Consider the following 13,713-nt stretch of genomic DNA (forward strand, 5'->3'; position numbering starts at 1 on the left):
TGGCTAGACTCACTAAGAAGAGGAGAGAAAGAACCCAAATCACCAAAATTATAAATGAAAAAGGAGAAATCACAACGGATACAGCAGAAATACAAAAAACCATAAGAGAATACTATGAACAACCATATGGCAATAAGTTTGACAATCTGGAAGAAATGGACAATTTTCTAGAATCTTACAGCCTGCCAAAACTGAATCAAGAAGAAACAGACCAACTGAACAGACCAATCACTAGAAATGAAATTGAAGAGGTCATAAAAACACTCCCTACAAATAAAAGCCCAGGACCAGATGGCTTCACAGGTGAATTCTATCAAACATATAAGAGGGAATTGGTGCCCATCCTCCTAAAACTCTTTCAAAAGGTTGAAGAAGAAGGAATACTCCCAAAGACATTCTATGAGGCCACCATCACCCTCATTCCAAAACCAGGCAGAGATACCACCAAAAAAGAAAACTATCGCCCAATATCATTGATGAATATAGATGCAGAAATTCTCAACAAAATCTTAGCCAACCGAATCCAACAACATATCAAAAAAATTATACACCATGACCAGGTTGGGTTCATCCCAGGTTCACAAGGATGGTTCAATATACACAAATCAATCAGCATCATACACCACGTTAACAAAAAAAAGTCAAAAATCATATGATCATCTCAATAGACGCAGAAAAAGCATTTGACAAAGTCCAACATCCATTCATGATCAAGGCCCTCTCCAAAGTGGGTATAGAGGGAACATTCCTAAACATAATCAAAGCCAGTTATGACAAACCCTCAGCAAATATAATACTCAATGGAGAAAAACTGAAAGCCTTATCACTCAAATCTGGAACAACACAGGGATGCCCACTCTCTCCACTGCTCTTCAACATAGTTTTGGAAGTCCTAGCCACAGCAATTAGACAAACAAAAGAAATAAAAGTCATCCAAATAGGAAGAGAAAAGATAAAACTGTCACTGTATGCAGATGACGTGATACTATACATAGAAAAACCTAAGGACTCAACCCAAAAACAGCTTGAACTGATTAACAAATTCAGCAAAGCAGCAGGATATAAGATTAACATTCAGAAGTCAGTTGCATTTCTGTATACCAACAATGAAATATTAGAAAAGGAATACAAAAATACAATACCTTTTTAAAATTGCACCTCAAAAAATCAAATACCTCAGAATACACCTGACCAAGGAGGTAAGGGACCTATATGCTGAGAACTATAAAACTATAATCAAAGAAATCAAAGAAGATGTAAAGAAATAGAAAGATATTCCATGTTCATGGATTGGAAAAATCAATACTGTAAAAATGGCCATACTACCCAAAGCAATCTACAGATTCAATGCAATCCCTATCAAAGTACCCATGACAGTTTTCACAGAACTAGAACAAACAATCCAAAAATGTATATGGAACCACAAAAGACTCAGAAGTGCCAAAGCAATCCTGAGAAACAAAAACCAAGCAGGAGGCATAACTCTCCCAGACTTCAGGCATTATTACAAAGCCACAAAACAGTGTGGTACTGGTATCAAAACAGACAGACAGACCAATGGAACAGAATAGAGAACCCAGAGATAAACCCTGACACTTGTGGTCAATTATTCTTTGACAAAGGAGGCAAGAACATAAAATGGGAAAAAGAAAGTCTATTCAACAAGCATTGCTGGGAAACCTGGACAGCTGCATGCAAAGCAATGAAACTAGAACACACCCTCACACCATGCACAAAAATAAACTCCAAATGGCTGAAAGATGTAAATGTAAGACAAGACACCAACAAATTCCTAAAAGAAAACATAGGCAAAACACTCCCTGACATCAACATCATGAATATTTTCTCAGGTCAGTCTCCCAAAGCATTAGAAATAAGAGCAAAAATAAACCCATGGGACGTAATCAAACTGAAAAGCTTTTGCACAGCAAAGGAAACCAAAAAGAAAACAAAAAGACAACTTACAGAATGGGAGAAAATAGTTTCAAATGATGCAACTGACAAGGGCTTAATCTCTAGAATATACAAGCAACTTATACAACTCAACAGCAAAAAAGCCAATCAATCAATGGAAAAATGGGCAAAAGACCTGAATAGGCTGTTCTCCAAGGAAGATATACAGTTGGCCAACAAGCACATGAAAAAATGTTCAACATCGCTGATTATAAGAGAAATGCAAATCAAAACTACCATGAGATACCACCTCACACCAGTCAGAATGGCCATCATTCATAAGTCCACAAATAACAAGTGCTGGAGGGGCTGTGGAGAAAAGGGAACCCTCCTGCACTGCTGGTAGGAATGTAAACTGGTACAGCCACAATGGAGAACAGTTTGGAGATACCTTAGAAATCTATACATAGAACTTCCATATGACCCCGCAATCCCACTCTTGGGCATCTATCCGGACAAAGCTCTACTTAAAAGAGACACATGCACCCGCATGTTCATTGCAGCCCTATTCACAATAGCCAGGACATGGAAACAATCCAAATGTCCATCGACAGAGGATTGGATTCGGAAGAGGTGGTATATATACACAATGGAATACTACTCAGCCATAAAAAAGAATGACATAATGCCATTTGCAGCAACATGGATGGAACTAGAGAATCTCATACTGAGTGAAATGAGCCAGAAAGACAAAGACAAATACCATATGATATCACTTATAACTGGAATCTAATATCCAGCACAAATGAACATCTCCTCAGAAAAGAAAATCATGGACTTGGAGAAGAGACTTGTGGTTGCCTGATGGGAGGGGGAGGGAGTCGGAGGGATCGGGAGCTTGGGCTTATCAGACACAACGTAGAATAGATTTACAAGGAGATCCTGCTGAGTAGCATTGAGAACAATGTCTTGATACTTATATTGCAATAAAACAAATGGTGGGGGAAAAAATGCGTACATGTAAGAGGATCTTGGTCCCCAGGCTGTATAGTGAAAAAAAATTAAACAATAAAACAAGAAAAAAATAAAAGAAAATTTGTTTCATCATGAAATATTATTTGCTTTAGTCTTTTGTCCCTTAACTTCTCCTCCCTCCTTTTCACCCTTCCACAACTTTTTCTATGCTCACCTAACTATATATCTGTGTTCACACATATAAAATTTTTTTACTGTTTGTTGATTTTATATGTATATAGCTATATATCAGCATCTGTATTTTTCTCACTTTATGATAATAAAAATCATTGTTACTATATTAAAAAAAAGAAAGACAAGTACCGTATGATATTACTTATATGTGGACTCTAAAAAGTTATACATGTTTTTTTAAAAAAGAGCAAAATGGTGGTTACCAGAGGATGGGGAGTAGAAGGGATAAGATAAGAGGAGTGGATTTGATAGTATTTAATGATACGAGCTTGCGACAAGTAGTAAATAAGCCACAGAGATCTAATCCACAGTATAATGAATATAGACAATAACACTGTATTATAATTGCGCAATGATAAATCATATATAAATCATATATATTGTAATTTTGATAGCGATCATATTACAGTAAACAAATGTATCAAAGTAATACATTGTACACCTTCAACTTACACAATGTTACATGTCAAAGTTATTCAATTTTTTAAATCCTGAAAAAAATAAATTAAAAATTAAATAAGTAGTTCCCTTGAGGCTCAGCAGGTTAAGAACCTAACTAGCGTCCATGAAGGTGCAGGTTCGATCTCTAGTCTCACTCAGTGGGTTAAGTATCCAGCGTTGGCACAAGTTGTGTAATAGGTCGCAGATGTGGCTTGGATCTGGTCGTTGCTGTGGCTGTGGCATAGGCCAGCAGCTGCAGCCTCAATTCCATCCCTAGCCTGGGAACTTCCATATGCTGCCAGTGTACCCCCCCAAAAAAGAGACAGAGAAAAAAGAAAAAAAAAAAGAAAAAGAAGCAGTAGCACAAATAGAAGAAGAAGAAAGATCTCAAGTTAAAACCTAACTTTACACTTTTTAAGAACTAGAAAAAAGAACAAACTAAACCCAAGGTAACAAAAAGAAGGAAATGATAAAGATTAAAGCAGTAATTGATAATAATAGAGAACAGAAAATCAACAGGAAAAAAATAAATGAAGCCAAGACTTGGAATTTTTAAAAGATTAAGATGATTGACAAACATTTAGCCAGATTGACTACAAAGAGAAAAAAAACTCAGATGAATAAAATCACAAAGTAGAAACTTTAAGGTGATTTTCTAGAAGGAAAAATGCTCATAAAAGAGCACCATAAACAATTTCCCACTATAAAAATTGGTTAACCAGGAAATGGACAACTTCCTGGAAACACACAATCTACCAAGATGAACCATGAAGAAATAGAGAATCTGAATACAACTATACCAGTTAGGAGAGTAAACTAATAGTCAAAAACCTGAAAAAGAAAAGCCCATATCCAGATGGCTCTGCAGATGAATTTTACCAAACATTTAATGAAGAATTAACAATCATCAAACTTTTCAAAAAAAAGATTGAAGAGAGGGAACATTTTATACCTCATTCTATGAGACCAACATTACCCTGACATCAAAGCCAGACAAAGATACTACAGAAAAAGAAAACTACAGACCAATATCCTTTCTGAATACAGACACAAATCTTCAAAAAAAATTGGAAAACTAATTCAAAAGCCAAGTGGGATTTATTCCTGCAAGTTTCAACATAAGAAAATTAATCAACAATCTACATTAGCAGAATGAAAGAAAAACCATATGATTATCTCAAGTGATGTATAAAAGGGATTTGACAAAATTAGAGACCCTTTATGATAGAAATACTCACAAACAAGGAACAGAAGAAAACTACCTCAACATAATAAAATTCATGTGTGACAAAATCACAGTGAACATCATACTCAGTGATTTTTTTAAAAACTGAAAGCTTTTCCTCTGAGATTAGGACTAAGACAAGAATGTCTAGTTTCATCACTTCCATTCAACATATTATTGAATACCTAGTCAGAGCAACTAGGCAAGAAAAAGGAATTAAAGATATCCAAATTAGAAAGAAAGAAGTAAAATTATCTCTGTTCACATATGATGTGATCTTATATGTAAAAAACCCCAAAGATTATGCACACATCCCACCTATTGGAACTTAAAAATAAATTCAGCAAAGTTACAGGATACAAAAATCAACAAACAAAAAAGTTGCATTTTCATACACTAACAACGGCCAACCCAAAAAGGAAAATAAGAAAACAGCTATATTTGTAATAGCAGCAAAAAGAATACAATACTTCTTAGAATTAAATTTAACCAAGGTGGGAAAAGACTTCTACACTGAAAAATATAAAATGTTGCTGAAAAAATTAAAGAAAACACAAAAAATGGAAAGACATCCCCCACATTCATGGATTGAAAGACAATATTATCAAGATGTCACTATTACACAATGTGATTTATAGCCAATAAATTTCCTATCAAACCCTAATAATGTTTTTTGTAGAAATAGAAAAATTAATCTTGAAATTCATGTAGAATATCAAGGGACTCCAAAAAACAAAACATTTTTTTAAAAGTTGGATTTTCTGAAATCACTTTCAAAACGATAGTAATCAAAATGATGAAGTATAGCATAAAGACAGACAGAGGAGTTCCCACTATGGCACAATGGGATTGATGGCATCTTGGCAGTGCTAGGATGCAGGTTCCATCCCTGGCCCAGCACAGTGGATTAAGAATCCAGCATTGCCACCTCTGCAGCTTGGGTTGCATCTGTAGCTCAGATATGATCCCTGTCCTAGAACACCATAGACTACAGGGTGGCCAAAAAAGGAAAAAATGAAAAAGAAACAAAGACATTAGACGAATGGAATAGAACAGAAATTGCCAAAATAAACACATATATAGTTAAATGATTTTTGACAAAAATGCCAACACCATTCAATGGAGAAAAGACAATCTTTTCAACAAATGTTGCTAGGAAAACTGGATGTCCACATGCAAAATAATGAAATTGAATTTTTAATCCCATACTATATTCAAAAATTAATTCAAAATTAATCAAATACATAAACCTAAGACCTGAGACTATAAACTTCGTAGAAGAAACACAGTAAAAAAGCTTCTTGACATTGGATTTGGCAATGACTTCTTAGATATGGCACCAAAAACACAGGCAACAAAAGAAAAAATAGGTAAACTGGACTACATTAAAAAAACATTGTGCATCAAAGGACACTATCAACAGAATGCAAAAGCAACTCATAGACTGGAAGAAAACAGGGAGACAGTAGAATGTGAAGTTATTGTTTAATGGGTATGGAGTTTCAGTTTGAGATGACAAAAAGCTTCTGGAGATGGATGGTGATGACTGCATGATTACACGTATTTAATGTTCCAGAACCATACACATAAAATGCTATATATATTTTACTATAATAAAAAAATTTTAAACCATCAGAAGAGGAAAATAAAATAATAAAAATACTTGAATAATCCAAAAGGAAATAAGAAAGTAGAAATAAGGGAACAAAGAACAAACAGGACAAATGGAAACGAACAGTCTAACAGTAATTAAGGACTGGAAACAAAAATTTATAGTTATCAAATGTGAGAAGAAAACACTCGGAGAGAGTATAAACAAGGTACATTGTGAACATTCTCTATATTTCACAGTGGAAAGACTTTTCCTGAAAACAAAAAGAAATTCTCTGGAAATCTCACACCCTTTAAAATGTCATTCCTTCCTAGCCACAGCAATCAGACAAACAAAAGAAATAAAAGGGATCCAAATTGGAAGAGAAGAGGTAAAACTGTCACTGTATGTAGATGACATGATACTATACATAGAAAACCCTGAGGACGCCACACAAAAACTACTTGAACTGGTCAATTAATTCAGCAAAGTAGCAGAATAGAAGATTAACATTCAGAAATCAGTCACATTTCTGTATAGTAATGAAATATTAGAAAAGGAATATAAAAACATATGCCTTTTAAAATCACACCCAAAAAATTAAATACCTAGTAATAAACCTGAACACGGAGATGAAGACTTACATGCTGAGAACTATATACTGCAATTTAATTAATCAATTTCCTTGATTAATTTAAAAACATTAATCAAGGAAATTAAAGAGGACTCAAAGAAATGGAAAGATATTCCATGTCCCTGGATTGGAAGAATTAATATTGTTAAAATAGCCAAACTACCCAAAGCAATCTACAGATTCAATGCAATCCCTATCAAATTACCCATGACAGTTTTCACAGAACTAGAACAAACAATCCAAAACTTTATGTGGAACCATAAAAGATCCAGAATTGCCATAGCAATCTTGAGGAACAAAAACCAAGCAGGAGGCATAACTCTCCCAGACTTCAGACAATGTTACAATGCTACAGTAATTAAGACAGCATGGAACTGGCACCAAAAAAAAAAAAAAAAAAAAAACATACAGACCAATGGAACAGAATAGAGAACACAGAAATAAACCCAGACACCTATGGGCAATTAATCTTCGACAAAAGAGGCAAGAATATAAAATAGGAAAAAGTCACTTCACAAGTGGTGCTGGAAAAACTGGAGAGCTGCGTGTAAATCAATGAAACTAGAACACACCCCATGCACAAAAATAAACTCAAAATGGCTTGAAGACTTAAACATAAGAAAGACACCATCAAACTCCTGGAAGAGAACATAGACAAAACATTCTCTGACATCAACTGTACAAATGTTTTCTTAGGTTAGTCTCCCAAAGCAATAGAAATAAAAACAAAAATAACCAATGGGACCTAGTCAAACTTAAAGGAAACCATTAAAAAAAATACCACCTATGGAATGGGAGAAAATAGCTTCAAATGATGCAACCAACAAGGGCCTAATCTCCAAAATATAAAAACAACTCTTACAAATCAACAGCGAAAACAAAAAACAAAAAACACCCCAATTTAAAAATGGGCAAAAGACCTGAATAGACATTTCTCCAAATAAAACATATAGTTGGCCAACAGGCACATGAAAAAATGCTCAACATCATAATTATCAGAGAAATACAAATCAAAACTACAGTGAGGTACCACCTCACACCAGTCCGAATGGCCATCATTAACAAGCCAACAAATAGCAAGTGCTGGAGAGGGTATGGAGAGAAGGGAACCCTCTTACACTGTTGGTGGGAATGGAAATTGGTATAAGCACTTTGGAAAACAGTGTGGAGGTACCTCATAAAACTAATTACAGAACTACCATATGATCTGGCAATCCCAGTCCTGGACATATACATTGACAAAACTTTCATTCAAAAAGACACATGCACCCCTATCTTCATTGCAGCACTATTCACAACAGCCAAGACATGGAAACAACCTAAATGTTCAACAACAGATGAATGTATTAAAAAGATGTGGTACATATACACAATGGGATAAATACTACTCAGCCATAAAAAAGAACAAAATAATGCCTTTTGCAGGATTTCCTGTGTGGCTCACAACAAAATAATGCCATTTGCAGCAACATGGATGGAATAAGAGAATTTCATACTAAGTGAAGTAAGTCAGAAATAGAAAGACAAATACCATATGTCACTTACATGTGGTATCTAAAATATGGCACAAATGAACCTATCTACAGAAAAGAAACAAACTCACGGACATGGAGAACAGACTTCTGGTTGCCGAGGGAGTGGGATGGACTGGGAGTTTGGAGTTAGTAGATGCTCACAATTGCGTTTGGAGTATATAAGCAATGAGATCCTGCTGTATAGCACAGGGAACTATATCTAACCACTTGTGATGGTACATGATGGAAGATAATGTGAAAAAAAGAATGTATATATATGTATAATTGGGTTACGTTGCTGTACAGCAGAAATTGAATGACAGAACATTGAAATCAACTATAATTTAAAAATTTTTTAATTAGCTGACCATAAAAAAAAATCATTTCTGGAGTTCCCATCGTGGCACAGTGGTTAATGAATCCAACTAGGAACCATGAGGTTGCGGCTTCGATCCCTGGCCTTGCTCAGTGGGTTAAGGATCTGGCATTGCCGTGAGCTGTGGTGTAGGTTGCAGACGCGGCTTGGATCCCACGTTGCTGTGGCTCTGGTGTAGGCCGGTGGCTATAGCTCCAATTAGACCCCTAGCCTGGGAACCTCCATATGCCACAGGAGCTGCCCTAGAAAAGGCAAAAAGACAAAAAAAAAAAAAATCATTCCTGCCTTCACCCTAGGAATCAATTTATCCTAAAATATATGAAAATTATAAATAAGGAAAAGATGTTACCCAGAGCATTGAGGGAGTCATTCAGACCAGCCCCAGCGGAGTCTGAATTCTTCTAAGACGAAGATAATAATCTCTAAGATGAAACTGTAATTTCACCCTTGAGAATCTCGGCAATCCTCCCTTGCCCTTCATTCATGTAAACACCCTTTTCAAATCTCATGAGGTTCATACCCCATTTCTTTCAGCTACTTTACAGCAAAAGTAACCAACATAAAACTCAGCTGCTGAATCTTTTCTTCTGGGTGAGATAAGTAAAAGATCTGGGTGCCTGGGGGTGATTGAGGTCTCTTATGCAGCTCTTACATCTTACAGAAAATATCGAATAGGGCCCACATCTCAGAGACTGATTATAGAGCTAATGCTATTTTCACTAGCTATCATATTGCCCAATACGAGCACCCTGTTGTTATAACTGTTTCTTTTAAGCATTTCAGGAAGAGAGGAGAGAGAGTTTCAGCATTTAATTTTGTATTTCCTAGGATGCTCAGGGTGAGGCCCCTGGGTTTTGATTCCATGTAAAGGAAAGAGGAGCATCAATGAGACGATACAGACTGCTATTCTCATCTCTGTCTACACTTAGCCCCATCATGAAGGGTGAGTAGCTTTTCTCCCTGTCTAGGCATTGCTACATTTTTTCTAAGACATCTACAAATGGATTGGGATCCCATTTTAATATTTATTTTTGCAAACTTTTGTAGGTTTTATGTTTCTGGATATAAAGCTCCCCCTGCCAGTAACATAATAAGTTATATGAACTGTTGACCCCAGTGCCATGATGGGAACTCCAACATTACTATGTTTTAATGTCTTTTTCCTTTATATCAGAAAAAAACTGTATGCTTTTAAGTGCTAGAATATACAAGGAGGTCCGTAAAATAAATCTGAGAAACCAAAGAGTGTTGCCCATAGCTTCGGCTGTGTGATATATTGGAACTAGTTTACTTTTTAATCATTTAGGCTTTTAAATAATTATGCTGGAGTTCCCGTCATGGCGCAGTGGTTAACGAATTCAACTAGGAACCATGAGATTGCAGGTTTGATCCCTGCCCTTGCTCAGTGGGTTAAAGATCCAGTGTTGCTGTGAGCTGTGGCGTAGGTTGCAGATGCGGCTCGGATCCTGTGTTGCTGTGGCTCTGGTGTAGGTTGGCAGCTACAGCTCCAATTAGACCCCTAGCGTGGGAACCTCCATATGCCACGGGAGCGGCCCAAAGAAATGGCAAAAAGACAAAAAAGTAAAATAAAATAATTATGCTAAGAAAATAATCCTAGTTACTTTGTAGTCATATTTGTTGGTAGTATTATTATTAACAACAGCTATGAATTTTTTCATGCCCTGGTATATTCCAGGAACTGTACTAAGCATATATACTTCAACAGCATTTTCACAAGAGTTCTGAAAAATAGGTGTTAGCTTGCCCAAGAGCACATAGTATGTCATACAGTCTTTGAACCCAAATCATTGTAACAGTATAATTTATTTCCTTTCAGTACAGTGATATAACAGGACTACTGAGTTAAGTACGACAGGATTGAGAATCTGGTTGGGAACCTGATCCAGTTGTGGAATGTCACCACACAAATTGCAGAGTAGGTGTTCTCTTCTTTCCTCATGAATCCATGTTCTCTCCTCCTATAGAGGCTCATTTTTCTTTTTGGTTATACATGTAACTGCTTCACTCTGCTACTGGACCATCCAAACAATGAAAGCATTTACATTGATCTCCTATGTGCCCAAGACAGATTTGAAAAACATTTGGGAGGGAAAATCGAAAGGATTTGGTTATTGACTGCATATGGGAGATGGCAGAATTGGAAAGTGCCTTGAGTGACTCAAGTCTCTGGCTTTAATTAGCAAATGCTAAATGGATTGGTGAATGGAGAGTAGTTCCATTCACTAAGGTAAGACCACTAAAGGGGAAGGGAGCCATTACAAAGGAAAATATGTAATACGGAGAAGTACTGAACAGAAGGGTGACTACAGGCTTGAAAACATAAAAGAGGATAAATAACTAGGGAGACATATTTAAATGGACACTCACACCTGTTATATAGAGCAAGGCGGGATTAGTAGACCACAGGTTTTCTATAAGTTTGGACAGTCACATAAGACTGCCCAGTGTTATTCAGAGATATTATTCAGGATATTCAGATATTCAGAGATAATATTCGAGATATTCAGATTGGAGGCAGTGATGGTCATGTTCATAGTCAGTGGCTTAGCTTTTCTGGTGACAGACTTGATGAATTGTAAATTCATGCAATCATTAATTCATGGAACAAATGCCTACTAAGCACCAGAACCTCAGTCAACTGGGAATATAATGATAAATTTAACATCACTCACGAATTATAAAAGTTTTCAGTCTAAAACACATGATTTAGTTATTACAAATGATTTAGTTATCATGGCACATGCTTTACATATAACATGCTATGGAAATATAAAGCAGGAATTTTTCTTATATATAAAGGGTTTTACTTTGTTTACTTCAGTAAATGATAGATATCAAAAGAATATCTAAAAATCCTCATCGTAAAAAACTAGGACACAATACATTGATTAGTCTAATCATTAATTTTTTAAATCATTACAACCTCACTTTATGGGTTAAGTATATAAAGATATATGTTTAAGAATATTAATTAGTGTCCATTATAATACAAAAAACTCTTAACAATCAAAGCCTATCACTAGGGAGTTAGTGAATACATAGAAAACAATGCAGCCACTGAATTGTTGATGTGTATGTACAGCATCAATATTTTCGACACAGAAAAAACACTGAAATATATTAAGTTAAAAATCAGTTTATACAAGTGCCCATCAACATGTGATTGGCTGAAGAAGATGTGAGAGATATACGTATCTCTCACATGAAATGCATATATTTCTCAGCTATAAAAAGAATGAAATATTGCCACTTGCAGCAATGCGACTGGATCTAGAGAATATTATGCTTAGTGAAATAAGTAAGGCAGAGAAAGAACTATCATATCACCTATATGTGCAATCTAAAAAGTGATACAAATGAATCTATATACAAAATAGAATCAGACTCACAGACATAAAATTATGGCTACCAAAGGGGAAAAGGGAAGAGACAAATTAGAAGTATGGAATTAAGGAGTTCCCATCATGGTGCAGCGGAAACAAATCAGACTAGGAACCGTGAGGTTGCAGGTTTCATCCCTGACCTCACTCAGCAGGTTAAGGATCCTGCATTGCCATTAGCTGTGGTGTAGGTCACAAAAATGGCTCGGATCCCCACTGCTGTGGCTGTGGTGTAGGCCAGAGGCTACAGCTCCAATTAGACCACTAGTCTGGGAACCTCCATATGCTGTGGGTGCGGCCCTAAAAAAACAAAAAGACAAAACAAAACAAAAAAAGAAGTATGGAATTAACACATACAAACTACTATACATAAAATAGATAAGCAGCAAGGTTTACAGTATGGCACAGGGAATTACACGCAATATCTCATAATAACCTATAAGGGGATATAATATGCAAAAAAACAAATCACTCTGCCATACACCTGAAACTAATACAATATTATAAATTAGCTATACTTCAATGATAAACAAGCTATAAAACAGCATATTTTGAAAAATCTTATTTTAATTTTTAAAGAAGAGAGGAGTGCAATTCTCCAGAGAGTTAAAATTTGTTTACTCTGCGAAGAAGGATTTTTTTCTGTTTCTATATTTTTCATGTTTCCATTTTTTAAATTATTTTTATTTTGGTAAAGTAAATTTTGAACATTGTAGCATTAATTAACTGAAATAACAACAGAGTAGCAATTTAGATTATTTGAAATGCTGTACTGAATAACAATATTTAAAAATATCATTGTGTTTGGAGAAAGCTTAATGAAAATTTTTTACATGTCTTGTGTATAACCAAAATGAAAGAAGAGAAAATAAAGTTTGCATTCAGCAAGAATTGATCTTTTGCAACATCCAAAGTGATGTTATGTTGATTTGTCTATTTGACTTTTGATAAATGACCTCTTCAAGCTTATTAAGATCCTGAGTTTCCTGGAGGTGGACAGGTGGGACTGCAGTCGGAAATGTCAAACCCTAAGACCTGGAGCTCCCTGGTCACTTGTGGAGTTAAGAATCTAGCATTGTCACTACTGTGGCTCTGGTCACTGCTGTGGTGAGGGTTCCATCCTTGGCCTGGGAACTTCCTCATGCCGCAGGTATGAGCAAAAAAAACCCAAAAAACCACAACAACAGCAAAAAAACCTATAATCTGTGTGCTTTTCACAGAGGGTAGTGTTTCTGATTTCCAAAAATCCAAAAGGAAAGAAAGGATTTTTTAACCCAACCCACTGATAAAGAAAATCCAATGTAAAGATTATATTGAAATTTGAGATCATTGTTATTGTTCATTGGTGGCTTTTAAGTAAGAGCTAGGAGTAAATGATGAGTTATTCCAACTAATTGCCAAACAGCCAGCATAGGTACCTTGCATAGGT

At 35.7% G+C, this 13,713-nt stretch overlaps 1 long non-coding RNA gene across 1 annotated transcript in view; it reads right to left on the reverse strand.

Moving 5' to 3' along the window:
* LOC146401763 (uncharacterized) overlaps nucleotides 1–13,713 on the reverse strand; it is a 909,931-nt gene that overhangs the window by 153,787 nt on the left and 742,431 nt on the right. The gene's annotated exons all lie outside the window — the stretch shown is intronic.

This window comes from Sus scrofa, chromosome 7, assembly GCF_054392235.1.
Source record: "Sus scrofa isolate SSC_HxYL_T2T_F1_AM1 chromosome 7, Sscrofa_HxYL_maternal_Yorkshire_Landrace_v2.0, whole genome shotgun sequence".
In the NCBI taxonomy this organism is placed as follows: domain Eukaryota; kingdom Metazoa; phylum Chordata; class Mammalia; order Artiodactyla; family Suidae; genus Sus; species Sus scrofa.